The sequence below is a fragment of the Peromyscus californicus genome, unplaced genomic scaffold (assembly GCF_007827085.1).
Source record: "Peromyscus californicus insignis strain IS unplaced genomic scaffold, ASM782708v3 Scaffold_7__1_contigs__length_154581171, whole genome shotgun sequence".
Lineage (NCBI taxonomy): Eukaryota > Metazoa > Chordata > Mammalia > Rodentia > Cricetidae > Peromyscus > Peromyscus californicus.
In genome coordinates, this window is record NW_026294595.1 from 129,474,805 (window position 1) to 129,495,386 (window position 20,582).

The 20,582-nt window shown below is 41.7% G+C and overlaps 1 protein-coding gene across 2 annotated transcripts in view; it reads left to right on the plus strand.

Moving 5' to 3' along the window:
* Itch (itchy E3 ubiquitin protein ligase) overlaps window positions 1-20,582 on the plus strand; it is a 119,534-nt gene that overhangs the window by 2,959 nt on the left and 95,993 nt on the right. For both annotated transcript variants that reach the window (XM_052725594.1, XM_052725596.1), the window contains exon 2: window positions 1,951-2,027. The gene's annotated coding sequence lies outside the window, so the exon portion shown is untranslated. The remainder of the gene's footprint in view (window positions 1-1,950; window positions 2,028-20,582) is intronic.

Consider the following 20,582-nt stretch of genomic DNA (forward strand, 5'->3'; position numbering starts at 1 on the left):
TGCTAATAGTTTTGAGTTTCATGTTAGAGAGAAAGGTTTTTGGGAAAGGAAGTGATGTAAGTTGGTGTGTGTTTGAAAAAGATGGCTCTGGTGATACAAGTGACAGGGTGAAAGTGACAGTTGCAGAAGTCTCCCTTGTAAGTGACAGAGGCTGCTGGCCTTGGCGGTGGGACTGACCTGGGGTTGGATGTCTCATTTTGCTAATACCGTGTAATACTATGCAATACTATCAAAAATGGCATGTTTTTTGATAGGATTGTGATAGGATAGTTTCAGGGCTGGTCTGGGTAAAGGGTTCCTTTTCTCTTAGAATATGGTCATTAGCATCCTTGAGTAATTAGAGGCCCATCAGATGCACTTGGAAGAGAGCTTGAGTTCTGGACTATGTAACTATCAGCACATCGATCCATGTTTGCTTAATGTGTTTTCCTTCTAGTCACAGAAACGGGTACTTGAGCTTCACAGTTGGAAGAGATTGTCTGCTTTATAATGGCAAATGTGTTGTAGGTTGTAGGCCAACGGGGCTTGGAAATAGCTTCTGGAAGTACTTACTGTTCGGGAGGATCCAGGCCAGTCTATGCTTCCATGTGAGAGCCCCACCCCCTCCCCAACCAAAACAGTGGATTCTGGTTGTGTTAGTTCTCTAGGGAAGTATGTTATGATTGGTGACTGATATCTCTAGTGAACAGTTATCTAGTAAGTAGTCTGTATGTATGTGTGCATGCACACAGATGCATATGCAACATACATGCTATTACACTGGCCCAGTCTCTTAGTTTTCTGTTTTTGTTTTTGAAGACAGGGTCTCAGTATGTAGACCAGGTTGATCTTGAACTCACAGAGATCCATCTGTCTGGTGTCCATAGCTAGTTCCAGGTGAGTCAGATATACACAGTGAGACCTTGTCTCGAAAAGAGAAGAAGAAAAAAAAGATAAATGAAGAAGAAAAAAGATAAATATTTTATGTAAAACTCGTTAAGAGTCAGAGCTAGAGCTGGAACCAAATATTACAACTCTGGTAATCCATTTTACCAAAATAAGTGTATGCCACTAACAGCATCTGTTGTCAGATGAGAAAAAAAAATACTTCTGGCCTCTGCCTATTTATTGTTTAGATAAGAGGTTAATGAAGAATTATAGCCTAGAAATGAGTTTAGTTTACTCCGTTTGACTCAGGAAATTGGGTTAGTACTAACAGGAAACTGCCAGTCTCTGGAGGCTCCCTTTCCTTTCTTGTACCTTACCTCTCTTAGTTTGAGGATTGGTTCCATTATAAGAACTAAGGTAAAATATTTAAGTTTGTTGTTTCTTTCTGTATTTATTGTGCTTAGCCAAATTGGGTTCATAATAAGCATTCAGGAAAAACATGATAATTTTTGTGCTGTAAATGCTGCTGATTTTGAGCAGTATAGATGAGTAAAGGGATTCATCCAATGGAATCGTGGCCTTCCGTGGTTGAGAGGTTTGTCCTCCTCTGAAAATCTTAAGTTGCAGCTGTTCTTATGAGTAGCAGCACTAATGAGAAGCTGCCCTGGGCCCTGCCCCCACCTCCAGTCTGGTAGTGACCATTGTTGGAAAGCTGCTGCCAGCTGAGCTCCTTTTGAACTAATGATACTCAGATATGCAGTGCTTCCCTCGGCCTGTGTTTCTGTCCCTAGAGCATCTGACTTATAGGAATCAACTTTACAATGACCCTTATGGAGAGAATATGTGTATGTACGGCCATCCTTATTTGCAAATGTCCATCATATCCAAGTGAATATTATCCCATACTGTTCATGAGTCATTGCCCCAGAAGTTCTATTCTATAGAAAAAATCTTTCTTGTGAATTTTTCCTTTTTTTGAAGGCTTTATGCTGGGGCAAATAAAGACCTTTTTTGAGATTCCCAAGGTAATCATGGATCTGTTTAACCAGAGTCCTTTGTTAATGGACCCTTTTTCTCTTTCAGGTAACATGCATTTCACAGTGGCCTTCTGGAAACAACGCCTTAACCCAAAGAAGTGACTCAGCCAGTGAGAACTTCAGGTCTGGTGACATTCTTGTGAGAGACATTTGGGGGCAGTATGGAGCAGAGGGCAAGTCCTGGTCACATAACTGCTGTGGAGAGCTGTGTAGGAGAGAACGTTAGTAGTTAACAGCGATTGGCTTTTCCCACTTGTGCTGTGTTATAAATATTTTATCTCCTTAAATGTGTCCAAACATACACATGTGATGGTTAAGAAGTAGAGAAGTTGCTGGGTGATGGTGGCACACACCTTTAATCCCAGCACTCAGGAGGCAGAGGCAGGCGGGTCTCTGAGTTTGAGGCCAGCCTGGTCTACAGAGTGATTTCCAGGACAGCTAGGGATACGTAGAGAAATCCTGTCTTTGATTGTTTGTTTTGTTTTTCAAGACAGGGTTTCTCTGTTTAATCCTGGCTGTTTTGGAACTTGCTCTGTTGACCAGGCTGGTTTCAAACTCACAGAGATCCATCTACCTCTCTCTGCCTCCTGAGTGCTGGGATCAAAGGTGTGCTCTGCTGCCGCTGCCGCCACTGCCACCCAGCAAAACCCTGTCTCTAGGACCAAAAAAAAAAAAAAGGAAGAATTAATAAGAAGGCAGCATAGGATATGGTGTAGAAAATAGAAAAGATCTGGCTCTGGTTTGATTTTGCATTGACAGTCTATGCAACTTTTGGTATTTTCTTAGTTCTACCGGCCTCAGGTTATCTATTTTCTATATAGATAGGTTAATTCTTTTCTACCTCCCTGGGATTATTATGAGGACCAAATAAAACAATACATATTAAATTTTCAGAATCGAAAATAAGAGGCTGGAGATGTAGTTCACTTGCTTGCCTAACATGCATGAAGCCCTAAATTCAATCCCTAATGCTGAATTAATTGGGTGTAGTGGCACAAGCCTGTGATCTCACTACCATCAGCAGTTCAAGGTCGTTTTTGGCTACATAGTGAATTTGAGGCCATCCTGGGATACATGAAACCCTGTCTGGAAAAAGAGGAAAGGAAGAAAATAAATTCAAAGCTTAAGACATCTAGTCCTATAAGATAGAATAAATTTGTACTGTTATTATAAGGAAAACATTACAAGATAGACTCACTTTAAGAAGCCAAGAAAGGGGTTGGAGAGATGGCTCAGAGGTTAAGAGCACTGGCTGTTCTTCCAGAGGTCCTGAGTTCAATTCCCAGCAACCATAGTGTCTCATAACCATCTATAATGAGATTTGGTGCCCTCTTTTGGTGCGCAGGCATAACATTATAAATAATTCTTTTGTTGTTGTTGTTGTTTGGTTTTTTGAGACAGGGTTTCTCTGTGTAGTTTTGGTGCCTGTACTGGATCTCGCTCTGTAGACCAGGCTGGCCTTGAACTCACAGAGATCCGCCTGCCTCTGCCTCCTGAGCGCGGGGATTAAAGGCATGCACCACCACCACCTGGCAGAACATTATAAATAATTCTTAAAAGAAAAAAAAAACTGGAAAAAAAATGTCAAGAAAGAGTAGAGCTGTGGGTGCTCTTAAAGCACAGGCCTTTAATTCCAGCACTCAGAATGCAGAGGCACGTAGATCTCTGTGAGTTTGAAGCTAGCTTGGTTTACATAGCAAGCTCCAGGTTAGCCAGGGTAACATAGTGAGACCCTGTCTCCTTAAAAACAACAACAAAATCCAAAAAACGCAGAGTAGAGAAAGATGGGGGGGGGGGGATGAAAAAATATATGTAAAATGAAATAGTGAAGGTGAAAGTGAACTATTAGGTAAGGAAATTGAAGAGGGAATTTTGGGATATATGCCCAAAGGAATTATAGCAGCTGTCTCTGAGAAGTACCTGTACTGCTGTAGGTTTGTTGCAGTATTATTTACAGTAACCAAGATTATAGAAACATAGACGACATGTCTGTTGATAGGTAAATAGGTAAATATGAACTATATATATTTTACACATACACACACACATAATGTGATGTATATGTGTAGTGGGAAATACTAGATGGCCCTAAAATAGAAGAAAATCTGCCCATTTGGGATAGCATAGATGAACCTGAAAGACATTATGTCAGGTAAATTAGCGATCTCACTTATATATAGAGTAAAGTCACTCTTAGAAATGGAGAGAAGGGTGTTACCAAGAGTTGGGTATAGACAATGGGGAGATGCTGGTCAAAGGATACAAACTTAAGAGTTAAAAGATGAGTAAAATTTTAAAACCTGTTGGATCAAGTGGCTAATAACAGTAATCCCAGCTCTTGTAAGACTGAAGTAGGGAGCTCGTGAATTTGAGGTTAGCCTGGGCTACCTGGTGAGACTTTCTCTCCCCTTCAAAACCCAGGAATAATAAGGGACTTGAAATTCACCAAAAGAGTAAAATTTGAGCTGCGGAAATAGCTTGGTTGGTATAGTGTCTGCCTTACAAGCATGAGGACCTGAGTTTAGGTCGCCAGAACCCGCCTAAGAAGCCAGGCACGGTGGCATGTGCCTGTAACTCCCGCACTGGGGAGTATGGAGCAGAGACAGACAAATCTCTAAACTCATTCACTAGCCTGCCTAGAAGAGTCAGTGGGCCTCGGGATCAGTGAGAGAGAGACCCTGTCTCAAAAAATAAAGGTGTAAAACTGAGGAGCGAGCTGGGTGGGCAGTTGCTTATGGAGCTCAAGCCATGTAGCTGTGTTAAAGGTGCTCTTCTGAGTCCTTCCTTTTCCTCCATCGCTTCCAGATCATGCTTCCCCCGCTACTCTGGGCTTTCTCACTCTTTCCTTTTTTGTTGTTGTTTTTTTTTTTGGTTTTTCGAGACAGGGTTTCTCTGTGTAGCTTTGCGCCTCTCCTGGAACTCACTTGGTAGCCCAGGCTGGCCTCGAACTCACAGAGATCCGCCTGGCTCTGCCTCCCGAGTGCTGGGATTAAAGGCGTGCGCCACCACCGCCCAGCTTGTTGTTTTGTTTTTTGAAGTTATAACTCCCTGCCTGCTTTTATCTGTGCTGCTGCTTGTCCACTACGTGCCTAACCTCCATTGCTGAACATGTTGGTTTAAATGGCATTCCCTTTTCTCTTCCTCTTTGTCATTTCCCTTCTGACAGCTGCTGAAATTTGCAGCTTGCCTGTTCTGGGGTTTTTCTTTTTAAATTCTAAAAAAATTGCCCTCAGGCTTAAAGATAGAAAGCAAGCAAGCTGACATCTGTCTACCTCTAGTCTCTATACTCATGAACGCAAAGTAAATATATCATGTACCACATACATGCATGAGTGAGCACACAGGCATACAAATACACACACACACACACACACACACACACACACACACACACACACACACAACTACCAGTGAAATGGGGCAGCAAATATAAGCACTTGTTGAACAGCCTGATGATCTGAGTTAGATTCCTAGAACTCATGCTGGAAGGAGAGAACTGATTTGCAGAAGTTGTCCTCTGACCACCATATGCACACCCACACTCACACATATGCATACACAATGATAGTACTTTTATTTTATTTTTTTAAGAAAGGCTGGGCATTGTGGCACACTCTCTTTTAATCCCAGTACTGGGCAGGCAGAGGCTGGCAGATCTTTGTGAGTTCAAGGTCTACATAGTGGGTTCTAGGACATCAAATCAAAGCTGGAGGATCCAGCGTGAAAGGCTGTCCTTGTCTACATAGCAAGTTTGAGGTAGCCTGGGCTACCTGAGACCTTGTCTACACACACACACACACACACACACACACACACACACACACACACACACACACACACACACCCCAAAAGAAAAAAGAGAAGAACGAAAGAATGGAAAAGGAAAGCGAGCAGTTCCTGAGGATTAGTGCCTCCTACCTTGAGACTGTTAGTTGCCAATCATCATCATCACCATGTCTTTTGACTTACTCAGTCATACTTTGTCTCCACTGTGAGCATTAATATTTATTATTCTCTCACCTGTGTGACCTTTTGATTTAGTTTGTGTTTGTGTTAACTAGTTGCCCTATAAATGCTTAAGACAGAACAAGGCTTTGGTTGGCTTGTGTAAAGAAGTCTCATTTGCTGTAATCAAAGGCTTGTTTAACTATGCTCTTTATGACACTTATGGAGAGGAAGGAAATGATGTGATTTGTGAAAGATAATAGAAAGGAAATGGGTACAAGGGAGAGAAGTTCAATGAGATTGCAAAGTTGTTTCAGATTGTTAAAAGGCATGGAAATGAAGTATGTAGATTTTAAAAAGGGGGAAAAGAAGGCGCTATCTTCAGTAAAGAAGCAAATCAGCTTCCATTCCTTCCATGATGGCCTATCTTACCAGAAATAAAGAAGTTTCCTAGAAAAGAAATGTACTGAGAAAGATTGTTTCTGTTTCCAAATATCTTCAAATGTTCCTCAGAGTAGCCATTTCACCCCAGCTCACAAAGCAATTCTTTTTGGAAAGATACCTGGGAGACTTGTGTTGTAGTTTTTGTATTCTGTAATCTTGGGCAGTTGATTTAAATCTCTCAGAGTCTTATATCCACCACCACCACCACCCTCCCCCTCCAAAAAAAGGAAAAGAAAAGATGAGGCAACTAAAGCCGGCTTTAAACTCACTGTGTAGCTAAGGATGACCTTGAAGTTTGATCCTCCCAAGTGCTGGGATTCCAAGGGTGCCCCACTCTACCCCTGTCTACTGAACTTTTGCCTGTGACCTCTCAGATGGCTTCTTGTCTACTCTCTGATTGTACTTTGTTTCATGTGCTAAGTCACTACTTTTTAGGGCCTTCTTGACATCATGATGTAGGACTGGTATCAGTAACATAAGATTTTCTAATATTCACTGTTTTACAAATGAAAAACCAGAGCCAGCTGTAATCCCAGCACTTGGAGGCAGAAGCAGGTGGATATCTCTAAGTTTAAGGCCAGCCTGGTCTGCCTGGTCTACATGGAGAGACCCTGTCTTAAAACAATAATAAAAAAAAATGAGAGGCCATGTTGTCTTAACTTCTGCTTTAAACTTTGGCACAAAGACTTGAAGGAAACAGAGCATAGAAATGTTAGTGGGTTTTGTTATTTTTTCAAAGAGGGTCTCATGTAACCTAAGCTGGCGTCTAAGTTGCTATGTAGCTGACGCTGGTCCTGCACTCATTAACTTACTGCCTTTACCTCCCAGTGCTGGGATTACAGATGTGGACCACAACATTGGCTTAAATTGATAACTGGAGAGATGGCTCAGAGGTTAAGAGCACTGACTGCTCTTCCAGAGGTCCTGAGATCAATTCCCAGCAACTACATGGTGGCTCACAACCATCTGTAATGAGATCTGGCGTCCTCTTCTGTATACATAATGAATAAATAAATCTTTAAAAAAATTGATAATATTTAGCAAGCATTTGTTGAGCTGCTTCTGTATTAGGTCCCACGGGTTACTCAAATATAAAATTCCTCCTGCTTTTTTAAGTTTTTGGTTTTTTGTTCAGGAAAACAAAGCTACTTGCCAGCAGTCACACTTCAATATAATAAATATTATTAAAAGGTTGTGTGGTATTGAAATTTAAGATGTTTACCTCATATTTCCTGGTTTCTTTAAAATAACTGAATATCGAACTCACAGAGATCCGCCTGGCTCTGCCTCCCGAGTGCTGGGATTAAAGGCGTGCGCCACCACCGCCCGGCCCTGAATATATTCTAAATGCCATTCTGGTAAGTACCAACCTGGGCTGTATTTAAAAAAAACATAGTGAGATGTGGGTCTGGGAGTATAGGTAGAGGACCACTGAGCATTCACAAAGCGTTTGGTTCGGCCCCAAGCATGGCAGTGATTCTAGCACTGGATCAGAAATTCATGGTCATTTTCAGTTATATAGCAAGTTTGAAACCCCTGGGTCAACATGAGACCCTTCTCAAGAGAAGAAAGGAAGAGAGAAAAGCAAGAAGAAAAAACAGTGTTTGCCAGAAAGAAACTTGCAATTCTCACATCTAGAAATGTAACCCTAATATTTAAATACTTTTCTATTCCAGAAAAGAGCTGCATTTTCATACCCTACCATTTATAGTAAGAACTGCATATTGAGCTTAGTCACAGGCTAGCAATGTCTTGCTTGCTTTCTGGTTTTGTTTTTGTGTGTGTGTGTGTTTGTATATAGTGAATGTGTACATGTGTGTGTCTGTATGCAAAGGACAGAAGAGGACATCAGGTGTCCTACGACTGCACCTTATGCCCCTGACATAGAGTCCCTTGCAGAACTTAGAGCTAGCCTGACTGCCAGCAAGCCCCAGCAGTGATCTCTCCTGTGCCCCTCACAGCACTGGTGTTTGAGGCATGGTCATGCCTGGCTTTTATGTGGGTGCTTGGGTTTGAACTCAGTTTCTCATGTTTATGCACAGCAACTGTTTTATCCACTAAGCCATCCTTCAGCCCCACAATAAGGTTGTCTTCTGAGGAAGTAGGTATTATTTTACTGGGTTTCACATTTTATGAGAGAAAATTTTTCTTTTCCTTGAGACAGGATTTCTTTGTGTAACAACCCTGGCTGTCTTGGAACTCTGTAGACCAGGCTGGCCTTGAACTCAAGAGATCCCCCTGCCTCTGCCTCTCAAGTGCTGGGATTAAAGGCTTGTGCCACCATCGCCCAGCAAAACTTTTTTTTATTCCATGTATTTATTTGTGTGTCGGTGGTGGATATGTTCCAGTGCATGTGTAGAGGTCAGAGGATTATTTACAAGAGTCACCCTGTGAATTTTGGGGATCAAACTTGAGTTGTTGGGTTTGGCAGCAAGCACCTTTATCTGTTGTCTACATTTAGGTAAACTATGTTGCTTCTTAGTCATTAGTGTAAATAAGGACAAAGCTCTAAAATGCAGTCTTGATAACAGGAAAGGACACTAAAGGTTCGCATTATAGAGATTAACTGCTTAGAGTTAGGGAGACTGGGGTTTTCATATATTGGCAGTGTGACCTTGGCCAAATTGTTTAACCTGTTTGTGCCTTAGTTTTCTCATCTGTAAATTAACACACGCACATGCACAACCCTGATTGACATTGGTAGTTTAGGAATACAGTCTTAGGGGTCTTGCCTCTCCTTGACCAGGCTTGGCCCCATGTTGGGCGCCATTTGAAGCTATAGTTTTCTTGGTCCTGCCTGGCCTATGGTCAGGATAAATCTCTCTCACCTGCCAGTCCTACAGCTGCTCAGACCCAACTGAGTAAACACATAGAGACTTATAGTACTTACAAACTGTATGGCCGTGGCAGGCTTCTTGCTATCTGTTCTTATATCGTAAATTAACCCATTTCTATTAGTCTATAAGTTGCCACGTGGCTCATGGCTTACCGGTACCTTACATCTCGCCTGTCATGGCTGTGGCTGGCAGCGCCTCTCTGCCTTAGCCTTCCACTTTCCAGAATTCTCCTCTCTCCTTGTCCTACCTATACTTCCTGCCTGGTTACTGGCCAATCAGTGTTTTATTTATTAACCAATCAGAGCAACACATTTAACATACAGAACATCCCACAGCAGAAAGCGTGCAGTGCCGTTTGTTGTTATGGGTTGCCAGCGTCCTCTCACCTTTGCTTGTCTTTTAGAAAAACCTCGACTTTAAAAGTTATATTGAATCAGAAATCTCTCTAGGGAGAACTTCGTAGATTTGGGTATTTGTAAGAGCTAGGTAAACATTGAAGTCTGTAATGACAGACCATATGGAGACTTTTTGAACTTGGGAACTCATGTCCTTCTAAGGGGCAACTATTTAGGTAGCCTTGGCTCATTATTATTACTAGTTATTATTTGTTTGAAACAGAGACTCATGTTGTAGGCGGGCTTTGTGCTCCCCACATAGCAAAGAATGACCTTGAACTTTAAAAATTTTATTATTGTGTAATGGTGGGGTCATACTCTAGTGGAGGTCTGAATATGTTTTGTTTTTTTTTAATAACTTGCTTATTTTTATTTTATATTCATTGGTGTTTTTCTTACATGTATGTCTGTGTGACAGTTGTGGGTACTGGGAATTGAACCTGGGTCCTCTGGAAGAGCAACCAGTGCTCTTAACCCCTGAGCCATCTCTCCAGCCCCCAGAATATGTTTTCGAGTTGGTTCTCTCCTTCCACCATTACATGGGTTCCAGGTATTGAACACAAGCTCTGAGGCTTGTGCAACTAGTGCTTTGTAGTACCTGAGCCACTCACCAGCTCCTATGACTTTGAACTTGTTGATCCTCTACCTCCTGAGAGCTGGGATTATACATTGTACATCACTTTGTGGAATTGGAGATCAAACCCAGGGCTGCTTACATGCAAGGCAGGAACTATACCAACTGAGCTACATCCCCGTCCTTCTGTGTTCTTTTTGAGCCAGGATCTCATTTGGAAGCCTAAGCTGGCATGCCACTCATGGCAATCCTACTTTTCCAACTATGCTATGACAAGCTTGAGCTACCATACTCTACTTTTTAAATTTTGAGACAGGGTCTTACTTTGTAGTCCAGTCCAACCTTCAATTTGAGAGTCATCAGCTTTAGTCTTGTGAATGGGATTTGGGATTGATTACAGGTCTGTGCTACTGTGCCCAGTAGGCTGGGAATATAGGAATGATCCACTACATCTGATTTATGTAGTGTTTCGGATCCAACCCAGGGTATTATGCATTCTAGACAAACATTCTACCAACTGAGCTAGGTTTGTGTGTGCTCCCCCACCCCCACCCATGGTTTCTCTGTGTAGCTCTGGCTATCCTGGAACTTCTGTGTAGACCAGGATAGCCTCAAACTCAGAGATCCACTGCCTCTGAGTGCTGGGACTAAAGGCATTTGCCACAACACCCTACTTTAAAGGTTTGTTCTAAACACACACATATACATGCACACACACACATAAACCACAAAACAAAAACATCATAGTAAGTGAAATTATATACCTGCTATTTAGCCTGGTTTAGATATTCCACAATATACATATACTTCATAACATTTTATATGTTTTAAATACATATTTTTTGTTTGTTTGTTTGTTTGTTTTTGTTTTTGTTTTTTTTTCAGACAGGGTTTCTCTGTGTAGCTTTGGAGGCTGTCCTGGAACTCACTTTGTAGACCAGGCTGGCCGAGAACTCAGAGATGCCTCCCGAGTGCTGGGATTAAAGGCATGCGCCTCCACCGCCCGGCTGAATACATACTTTTTTTATTAACTGAAATACTTAAGGTTTTAGGAAAACACCCACAAATGTAGTGGTTATAAAAATTAAAATGTTTTAAGATTAGAAAAATAAATTGTGAAATATAAGTAACAAAGTTCTGGGGACATGGATTCAAGTTATTCTGAATGACCTATTCCCAAGTAAAGGAGTTATATGAGTTGTTTTTTGTTTTTTTTTTTTGTTTTTTTTTTTTGGTTTTTCGAGACAGGGTTTCTCTGTGTAGCTTTGCGCCTTTCCTGGGACTCACTTGGTAGCCCAGGCTGGCCTCGAACTCACAGAGATCCGCCTGGCTCTGCCTCCCGAGTGCTGGGATTAAAGGCGTGCGCCACCACCGCCCGGCTGTTTTTTGTTTTTTTGAGACAGGGTTTTTCTGTGTAGTTTTGGAGCCTGTCCTGGATCTAGCTCTGTAGCCCAGGCTGGCCTTGAACTCATAGATCCACCTGGCTCTGCCTCCCGAGTGCTGGGATTAAAGGTGTGCGCCACCGCCGCCCAGCCTTATATGAGTTTTTATAGCCAATAACAAAGACATAAATCAACATTTAATAAATACGTTGATGGTTATTAGGTAAGTGAGCTACTACAAGAGGGAAAGCTCTCCTATAGATTTGAGATTCTTCTTTTTTTTGTTTTTTTGAGATATAGCTGGCCCAGAACTAGACAAGGCTGGCCCAGAACTCATTGTGTAGATCAGGCTAGCCTCGAACTCATAGAAATTGGCTTGGTTCTACCTGATTGCTGGGGTTAAAGGCATGTACTACTATGCTTGACTGGGTTTTGTTTTGTTTTTTTGTTTTACTTTTTATTTTTTGAGGTAAGTTCTCAATATGTAGTTCACTCTGACCTGTAGCCTGGGCTGGCCTCAATTTTGCAATCTTCCATGTCCATCTCCCAAGTGCTAAGACTACAAGTGTACAGCACTGTGCCTATCAGCTGTTACAGCGTTCTCAAGTTTGGTAGAGGACAGTGATTTACTAAGCTTACAATACATTCCTCAAGTTTTGCCTATGTCATAAGAAGTGGAACTGCTGCATTCCATGCAGTTTTTAATGTTGGGAGGGAGATTCAGTACCTCGTTTTCTACAGGGATAGTTCTGTTGTACATCCCTGGAACTGTGCACTGGGCTTTTGTCTTGTCTTGGTCATGCCAACATTGGTTCCGGCCCCCGCCGCGCTGGCCCCCCCCCCCCTTTTTTTTTCCCCACTTGATTTTTTGAGACAGGGTTTCTCCGTGTAACAGCCCTGGCTGTCCTGGAACTCACTTTGTAGACCAGGTGGCCTCAAACTCAACATGCCTCCTGAGTGCTGGCATGGGCCGCCACTGCTTGGCTTCTTCTTTTCCTCTTAATCATAGCTGTCTTGATGGGTAAAAAATGGCATTTTATGATGCTTAAGACATTAAGACATTTTTCTTAAATATCTTTTGATGTACTTTCATGTATTTTATGTCTTTTGGAAAAATGTCTGTTCAAATTGAATGCTGACTATAGGTATGGTATACGTGACATTGGGGCTCAAACTTTGCACATGCTAGGATGAGCTAGCTACATCCTCACCTAGCAGGGTCTTTTATTTTTAAGGATTTGTGGGTATCAAGAGATAATCAGAAACAAGACTTCTTGAGAGCCAGAAACTGAACTTGATATAATTTTACACAAGCTGTTTGAAGCGTCTATAGTGTTGCATTAGTTACATGTCTCTAAAACACACCAAATCCTCTAAAGCCCAGTAGTGAATGAGTCAGTCAGAGCCAGAAACAATGGATAACAGTAGTTAATACTACTTCTGTAACATTTAATTTTCTGTAGTGTTAATACTACCATTTTCTAGAATGCTGTTTGGGGAATTGGGAAGAAATTGCCAATTGGAATATTAGGTGCAAGTTTATAATTAATTATTTCCTGCTTGCTGTGACAGAACACCCTATAGAATAGCGTAGGAGAAAAGTTTTATTTTGGCTCACTCTCTACAGGGTTGCAGTCCACTGAGGCCATGAAGGCACTGGAGCAGAAGTTTGAAGAAGTTTGAAGGGCCTTGGCAGTCAAGAAGTAGAGAGGGAGCTGAAAGGATGGGTGGGCTGTTACACTCCAGGGTGCTCACCTCCACTGCCCACTGCTCCCACATGTCCCATAACTTCCCCAAACAGTGCCATGAGCTGGGGACCAAGTGTTTAAACACAGCCTGTGGGGGCATTTTATGTTTAAACTATCATAGATTAATGTTAAGTGTTAGATAGTATTGCCAATTTAAGCTCTTTTCATTGTTACTGAACCTTGAAAGTTGCAGCCCCCTGTTTCTCTGTCTTGTAGCATGTGAGCTATGCTGATATTTCGTTGGAAATGGCAGAAGGGCTTCCATGGATCTGAGATGGTTTGTGGGGTTCAGAGCCAGGGTTGCATTACTGTGGGGAAAGAAGGTGGTTTGCATTTTACCTCCCAGCCTTGAGTGGCTTTGAGTTTATTCACTTCTTTTGCTGGGTGGGAAAAGATGCAATGGATGTGTGTTCTTAGAGCCTTTAATTAGTAAATATAGGCTTATATTAAAGTATTTAGAATTTTTCTTAAAGTAGATTGAGGTATATAAAATACATTTTTTTAAAAAATAAACCAAGCATCTTAATTGTCTAGAATAGAAGGCATACTTTAAAATAAGGTGATAATTCTTGCTTATATGACAAGATATTACTGAGTTACTTTGGAAAATGTATCTATATTCCTCTGCATTTTTCTCTTCTTTGCCTTTCAGGAAGATATTAAGGTTAGTTTTCTCTTTGGCATTATTGTAGCTCTTCCTTTCTACATTAGGTATTCTGTGTGTCACGTAATAATAAATATAATAATAATAATAATAATAATAATAATAATAATAAATGTTTCTCAAGTGATAAGAAGTATTAAGAATTGGCCCTATTTTAAGATTTTTTTCTTTTTTTTTTTTAAAGATTCTTTCTAATTGACATATTTATAGGGAATAGATTAGATTTAGATTAAAACTGATATTTCCTCTAGTTCTGGCACAGTGATTTACCAGGTAAAGTTGTAGACTTCCAACTACTACAGTTGATTGTGAAGGCTTAAAAAAAATCATACATGCCATTTAGGAAGCTTTTAAGTTTGAGATCAATCAAGACTACATGACTTTGAGACTCTGTCTTTAAAAAATTATACATGAAAAGTCATTTTACCTCCGTAGGAAATTCATGCAGAGGCATTCATCTGTTTCTCTTACAAATTTTAGAGCTATGAAATGGAAGCTGAGTTGAAATTTGGTTTAAAAATTCAGTATTGTGAGGGTTGGAGAAATGGCTCTGTGGTCAAGAATTCTTACAGAGGATCCAGGATTCTTACAACCTTCTGGTGCCATCTTCTGACTCCTTGGTCTTCAGGCATACATGAATAAAAATAAAAGTAATACTTTATTTAAAAAAAAAAAAGTGTCAGGCCGGGCGGCGGCGGCGCACGCCTTTAATCCCAGCACTCGGGAGGCAGAGGCAGGAGGATCTCAGTGAGTTTAAGGCCAGCCTGGGCTACAAAGTGAGTTCCAGGTCAACCAGGGCTACACAGAGAAACCCTGTCTCAGAAAACTAAAGAAAGAAAAAAAGAAGAAAGGAGGGAAGGAAGGAAGGAAGGAAGGAAGGAAGGAAGGAAAGAAAGAAAGGGAAGGAAGGAAGGAAGGAAGGAAGAAAGAAAGAAAAAGCTTCCTCAGTTCAATTTCTAGCACCCACATCTGGTGGCTCACAACCACCTGTAACTCCAGCTCTTGGGGACCCTACACCCTCTTCAGGCTTCCACAAGTACCTCCTCACACATGGCATTACACTCACACAAACACATACATACACATGAAGAAAAATAAAAATAAATCTTTCAAAAAATTCATTGTCAAGGAGGAGCAGCTAGAAGAGATGAAAAGCTAGATTATAAAATGAAAAGGGCTGGGTCATGGTGGCGCATGCCTTTACTCCCAGCACTCGGGAGTCTGTTGGTTCAAGGCCAGCTTGGTCTACAGAGTGAGTTCCAGGGAAGCCAGGGCTACACAGAGAAACCCTGTCTTGAAAAACCAATAGGTAAAGTGAAAAGAACTTTGGAAAACATAAGTTAAAACATAAGCATCAGACATGTGAGTGGAAAGGAGGTACTACAAAAAAAGAATGAATCTTAGATCTTCCCAAGATGCTGAGGAGGGTTAAGGGTAATTTTGCTTTTTCTTTTTAATCTTGATTTATTTTTATTTAATGTGTATGAATGTTTTGCCTGCATGTATGCAAGTATAGTGTGTGTGTGCAGAGCCCATGGAGGCCAGAAGAGGGCATCCAATCTCCTGGAACTAGAGACACTTATAAGCTGCCATGTGGTGCTGGGGACTGAATCTGGGTCCTCTGCAAGAGTAGCAAGTGATCTGAACCATGGAACCATCTCCCCAGCTCAATTTTGATTTTTTTTTTTTTAAATTATAGAAACAAGATTAACGGCTTTTTGTTTTAGACAGTGTCTCACTGTGTATCCTTGGTTGGCCTGGACTTACTATGTGGACCAGCCTGGATTTGAACTCGGAGAGATCCACTTGTCTCTGCCTCCTGGGTGCTGGGTGCTGGGGTTAAAGCCCAGGGGTTTGCCACCATGCCTGGCAATAGCATGTCTTTGCTTATCACATTTGGAATAAAGTTTCACTTCCTTGGAGTCAGTCCTATTAAGATTATCTTTTCCGTATACACAGTTCTTAGAATTTTGACAAACACACATAAGAAGTGCTTTACTTCTGTATTTATTTCTCTCCTGTTACCTGCACCTCCTAAGAAGCACTTGTATTCTGCTCCAGCAATTTTGGCTTTTTGTTTGTTTGTTTGTTTGTTTGTTTGTTTGTTTGTTTGAGACAGGGTTTCTCTGTGTAGCACTGGCTGTCCTAGAACTCACTCTGTAGACCAGGCTGGCCTCAAACTCACAGAGATCCTCCTGCTTCTGCCTCCCGAGTGCTGGGATTAAAGGCATGCACCACTACCTCCTGACTATGCTACTTTTTAGTTACAGTGTTTTGTTTTTTTTCAATTTTGAGTTTTTAATGAGTGTTATGTATGTATTTCTTATGTAGGAACACACACACACACACACACACACACACACACACACACACACACACACACACACGTGCAAGAATAATTAAAGAGGCCATGAATTTCAATAAGAGTAAGGGGAGAGGTTACATCGGCGGGGGGATTGGAGGGAAGAAAGAGAAGGAGGGAAATGATGTAATTATATTATAATCTAAAATAATTTAAAAAACAGAATTTATATGAGGCTGGTTCCTGTCTATCATCCCAGCACTTGGGAGCCTGAGAGGAGGATTGCCATGAGTTTGAGGCCAACTTGAACTAAAATCGGAAGAGAATGTTGTATAAATAGAAGTTTGGGATATGGGTGTGTTGGTTTCCTAGGTCTGCTGTAACAGTACAAGCTGGGCATGGTGGTTCATTCCTGCAATGCCAGCACTTTGGAGACTGAGGAAGGAAGACTGCTGCAAATTTGAGGTCAGCCTGGACTATAGAGAGAGACTTTGTCTTGTAAAGCCAGAAACAAACACCCCCCACAAATTACCCCAAAGTTGGGGGGAGGTTAAAATGACAGAATCTTAATCTTGTACAGTTTAACTAAGAGTCCAGAAATCTAAAACAGTATTTTAACCACTCAGAGAAAAAAAAAATCTGTCATTGTGTGCCTTTCCCTAGGTTTTGCTGGTTGCCAGCAATCTTTGGTGTTCCTTATCTTGTATATGCATCTTTCTCATCTGTGTCTGTGTTTCTGCATGGCATTCTTCTGTGTCATCATGTTATCTGTACTCTGTGCATGTCCCTATGTCCGAATCTTCTCAGAATTAAGACCCAGCCTAATTTAGTGTGACTGTATTGGATTGTGTCTGTAAAGACCCTATAAGAACAAAGTCACATTTTAAGATTGAGTGGCTATGAATCTTGGGAAGATGCACTATTTAACTCATTTTCTATGGTATTGGACACACACACACAATGCTGGGGCTTCCTTCTAGGATCTTAAGCATGTTGCTGGAGTTTAAACCCAAAGCTTTGTGCGTGCTAGGCAGTTGCTTTACCACCAGGCTATTGTCCCAGCCCTGGTACCGTTTTAAGATGTCCTGTCTGTCAGCCTACCTACCTGTCAATCTGTTGCTCTATTGTTTTTGAGACAGAGTCTTACTGTGCAGGTCATTCTCTCCTGACTCAGCCTGCTGATTGCAGGTTGGGATTATAGGTTTGTACCACTGTGCCCTCCTGATGGGTTTGTGTGTGTATTTATGTAAAAGTGTGCATGTGCATGTGGAGACCAGAGTCAGTGTCTGGCATTTCTTCTATTGTTTTTCCCCTATTCCACCTCCACTTTTTTGAGACATGGTCTCTTTCTGAACATGGAGCCCACCAATTGGCTACACAAGCTGGCAAGCAAGCTCATGTGATTCTCCTGTCTCTGTCCATGCTACTCCTCCTATTTTTATGAGGATACTGGAGGTTGATCTTAGGTCCCTGTGCTTGTATATCAATTGAGCCTGCTCCCCAGTGCCTCCCATCCCCAGGTGATGTTTTTATTTATTTAATTTTTAAAGGTTTTCAATGTTTTGTGGTACTGGCACTTAAGCAAGTGTTTTACATCTGAGTTATGCTTCCAGATCCAGGGTAACATTTTTTTTTAAATGTGTGTGTGTGTGTGTGTGTGTGTGTGTGTGTGTGTGTGTGTAGAGGTCAGAGGGCAGTGCAGGTAGAGGTCAGGATAATTATTGGGAGTCAGTTCTCACTTTCCACCTTGTTGAGGCAGTCTCTTTTGTTTCTGCTGTTCTGCTATGTACAGGCTTCTGCTTATGCCTCAGCTCTCAGTATTTGGGAGGCTAAGGCAGGAGGATTGCTGGGATTTCAAGGCCAGCCTGGATTACATAATGAGTTCCAGGACAGTGTGAACTGCCGAGTGAGATCCTGTGTCAAAACCAACCAACCAACCAACCAACCAACCAGAAAACAGGCTTGGAGAGATGGTTTGGTAGTTAAGAGTGCTTGCTGCACATTTGTGAGGACCTGAGTTTGGATCCCAGCATCTCTGTAACAAGCTGCGTGTCATTGTTTATGTGCCTGTAACTCCAGCACTGTGTGGAGATAGAGCCAGGAGGATCACTGGGACTTGCAGTCTGCTAGCGTAGCTGAAAAGCAAAGCAAAACAAAAACACAAGCTTCAGGTGCAGGGAGAGACTCTGCCTCAAAGGAATAAGGCAAGGAGTGAGAGAGGATGAAAGCTTATGCCCCCTCTGATCTCCACGCATACATACGCCTGCACACACAAGTGTGTATACACTAAACATAGATGTACAAAATTAGACAAGCAGTTTCTAAAGAAAGAAACAAAATAAACAAAGCTTTAGTCATCATCTTACTCTAAACATGTTTTTTTATTACTTCTGAGAAGAAAAAAAAGATATTTTTCCATGTTCTTGGGGAGATGTAAACAAATGTCTACTCACCCCAGAACTCACTCTGTAGCCCAGGCTGGCCTCGAACTCACAGAGATCCACCTGGCTCTGCCTCCTGAGTGCTGGGATTAAAGGCGTGCGCCACCACCGCCCGGCAACTTTTATTATATTTATTTATTCATTCATTCATTCATTTATTGTGTGTATGGGCACCCGTGTTCTACTGTGCATATGAAGAAATCAGAAGGCAACATGTGAGAGTGTGTGTGTTCTCTCCTTCCAGCATGTGGATTTCAGGATCAAATTCAAGTTGTAAGGCTGAGCCAAAAGTACCTTAAGCTTCTACCTCCCGAGTGCTGGGATTAAAGGCATGTGCCACTACTCCTGGCTCTCCATTGATTTCTGTAGTTGGTTTTTAACTTTTTTCTTTTTTTTTTTTTTTTTTTGGTTTTTCGAGACAGGGTTTCTCTGTGTAGCTTTGCGCCTCTCCTGGAACTCACTTGGTAGCCCAGGCTGGCCTCGAACTCACAGAGATCCGCCTGGCTCTGCCTCCCGAGTGCTGGGATTAAAGGCGTGCGCCACCACCGCCCGGCCACTTTTTTCTTTTTGAGATTAGAGTTTCATGTAGCTCAGGCTAGCTTCTAACTGGCTATATAGCTAAAGACGACCTTGAACTTCTGATTCTTCTCTTTCCACTTCTGGAGTCCTGGGATTACAGTCATGAATTACCATGCCCAGGTGTAGCTGGAAGTTTCTCTGATCCTGCCCAGCCCCCTGGGACCTGTGGTCCCACAGTTATAATTACTCAAAGGCTTATATTAATTACACACTGTATGGCCTATGGCTTCAGCTTCTGGCTAGCTAACTCTTTCATATTAAATTAACCTATTCTTATTAATCTATGTTTTACCACATGGCTGTGGCATTACCAGTCTGCTGGCATGTTGCTCCTTGGGTGGCAGGCTGGCATCCCCCCTGACTCTGCCCGTCTCTCTCCTTGGATTTCCCGCCTGCCTCTAAGCTGCCTTGCCATAGGCCAAAGCAGCTTATTTATTAACCGATGGGAAAAACATATATTCACAGTGTACAGAAAGACATCCCCTAGCACCCAGGTTTTGTGCAGTACTGGGGACTGCACCCGGGGCTTCATGTATGCTATCTCTGCACTTTGCCAGCTGAGCTCTAACCCTTAGCCCTCAGTTCTTTTTTCTGTTCCATTGCTTTGTTTTCTTTTTTCGTGAAGAATATTGAACTATTATAGTAGTTTAAGAAGAGTCATATAAAATGAGTCATATGAAGGAAATAGTAATGAGAGTAAAAGGAAGAAATAAAATTCAAATTACAAGATTTTCTACCCACTCCTATTTGTCTTATTTTAAGATCCCAAGGAATTTTGTGTAACACAAATTGCTAAATGATCTTATAATAAAAAACCCAGAGCCAGATATTGGGGTGAAAGTTGAAAGATCAGAGAGATAGAACAAGCCCCCTACAAGTTCTTACCACTAAGAAGTCCTAAGCCCAAGAGAGAGATACTTCCTGTGTACTCACGCCTATATACCTTTCTGTGCCCTGCCATCTTACTTCCTCTCTCTGCCCAGCTACATCACTTCCTCTTTCCACCCAGCTCTATCACTTCCTGTCTGTCTGTACAGACCTCTATGGTTAACTAGTGCTGGGATTAAAGGCATGTGCCACCACTCTGCTCCCAGTGGTGGCCTTGAACTCAGAGATCTGGATGAATCTCTGCCTCCCGAATGCTAGGATCAAAGGCATGTGCTACCACTGCCTGACCTCTATGTTTAATATAGTGGCTGGCTTTTTCCTCTGATACCCAGGCTTTATTTGTTAGAGCATCAATAAAATATCACCACAATTTTGCTTCTTGATTGCTTCTGTATTTCCTGATTTTTTTTATATTTTATATTTTTTTTGTCATAGATCTGTGGTAAATATGCTTTTGGATATTGAGGACTAGGTAATAA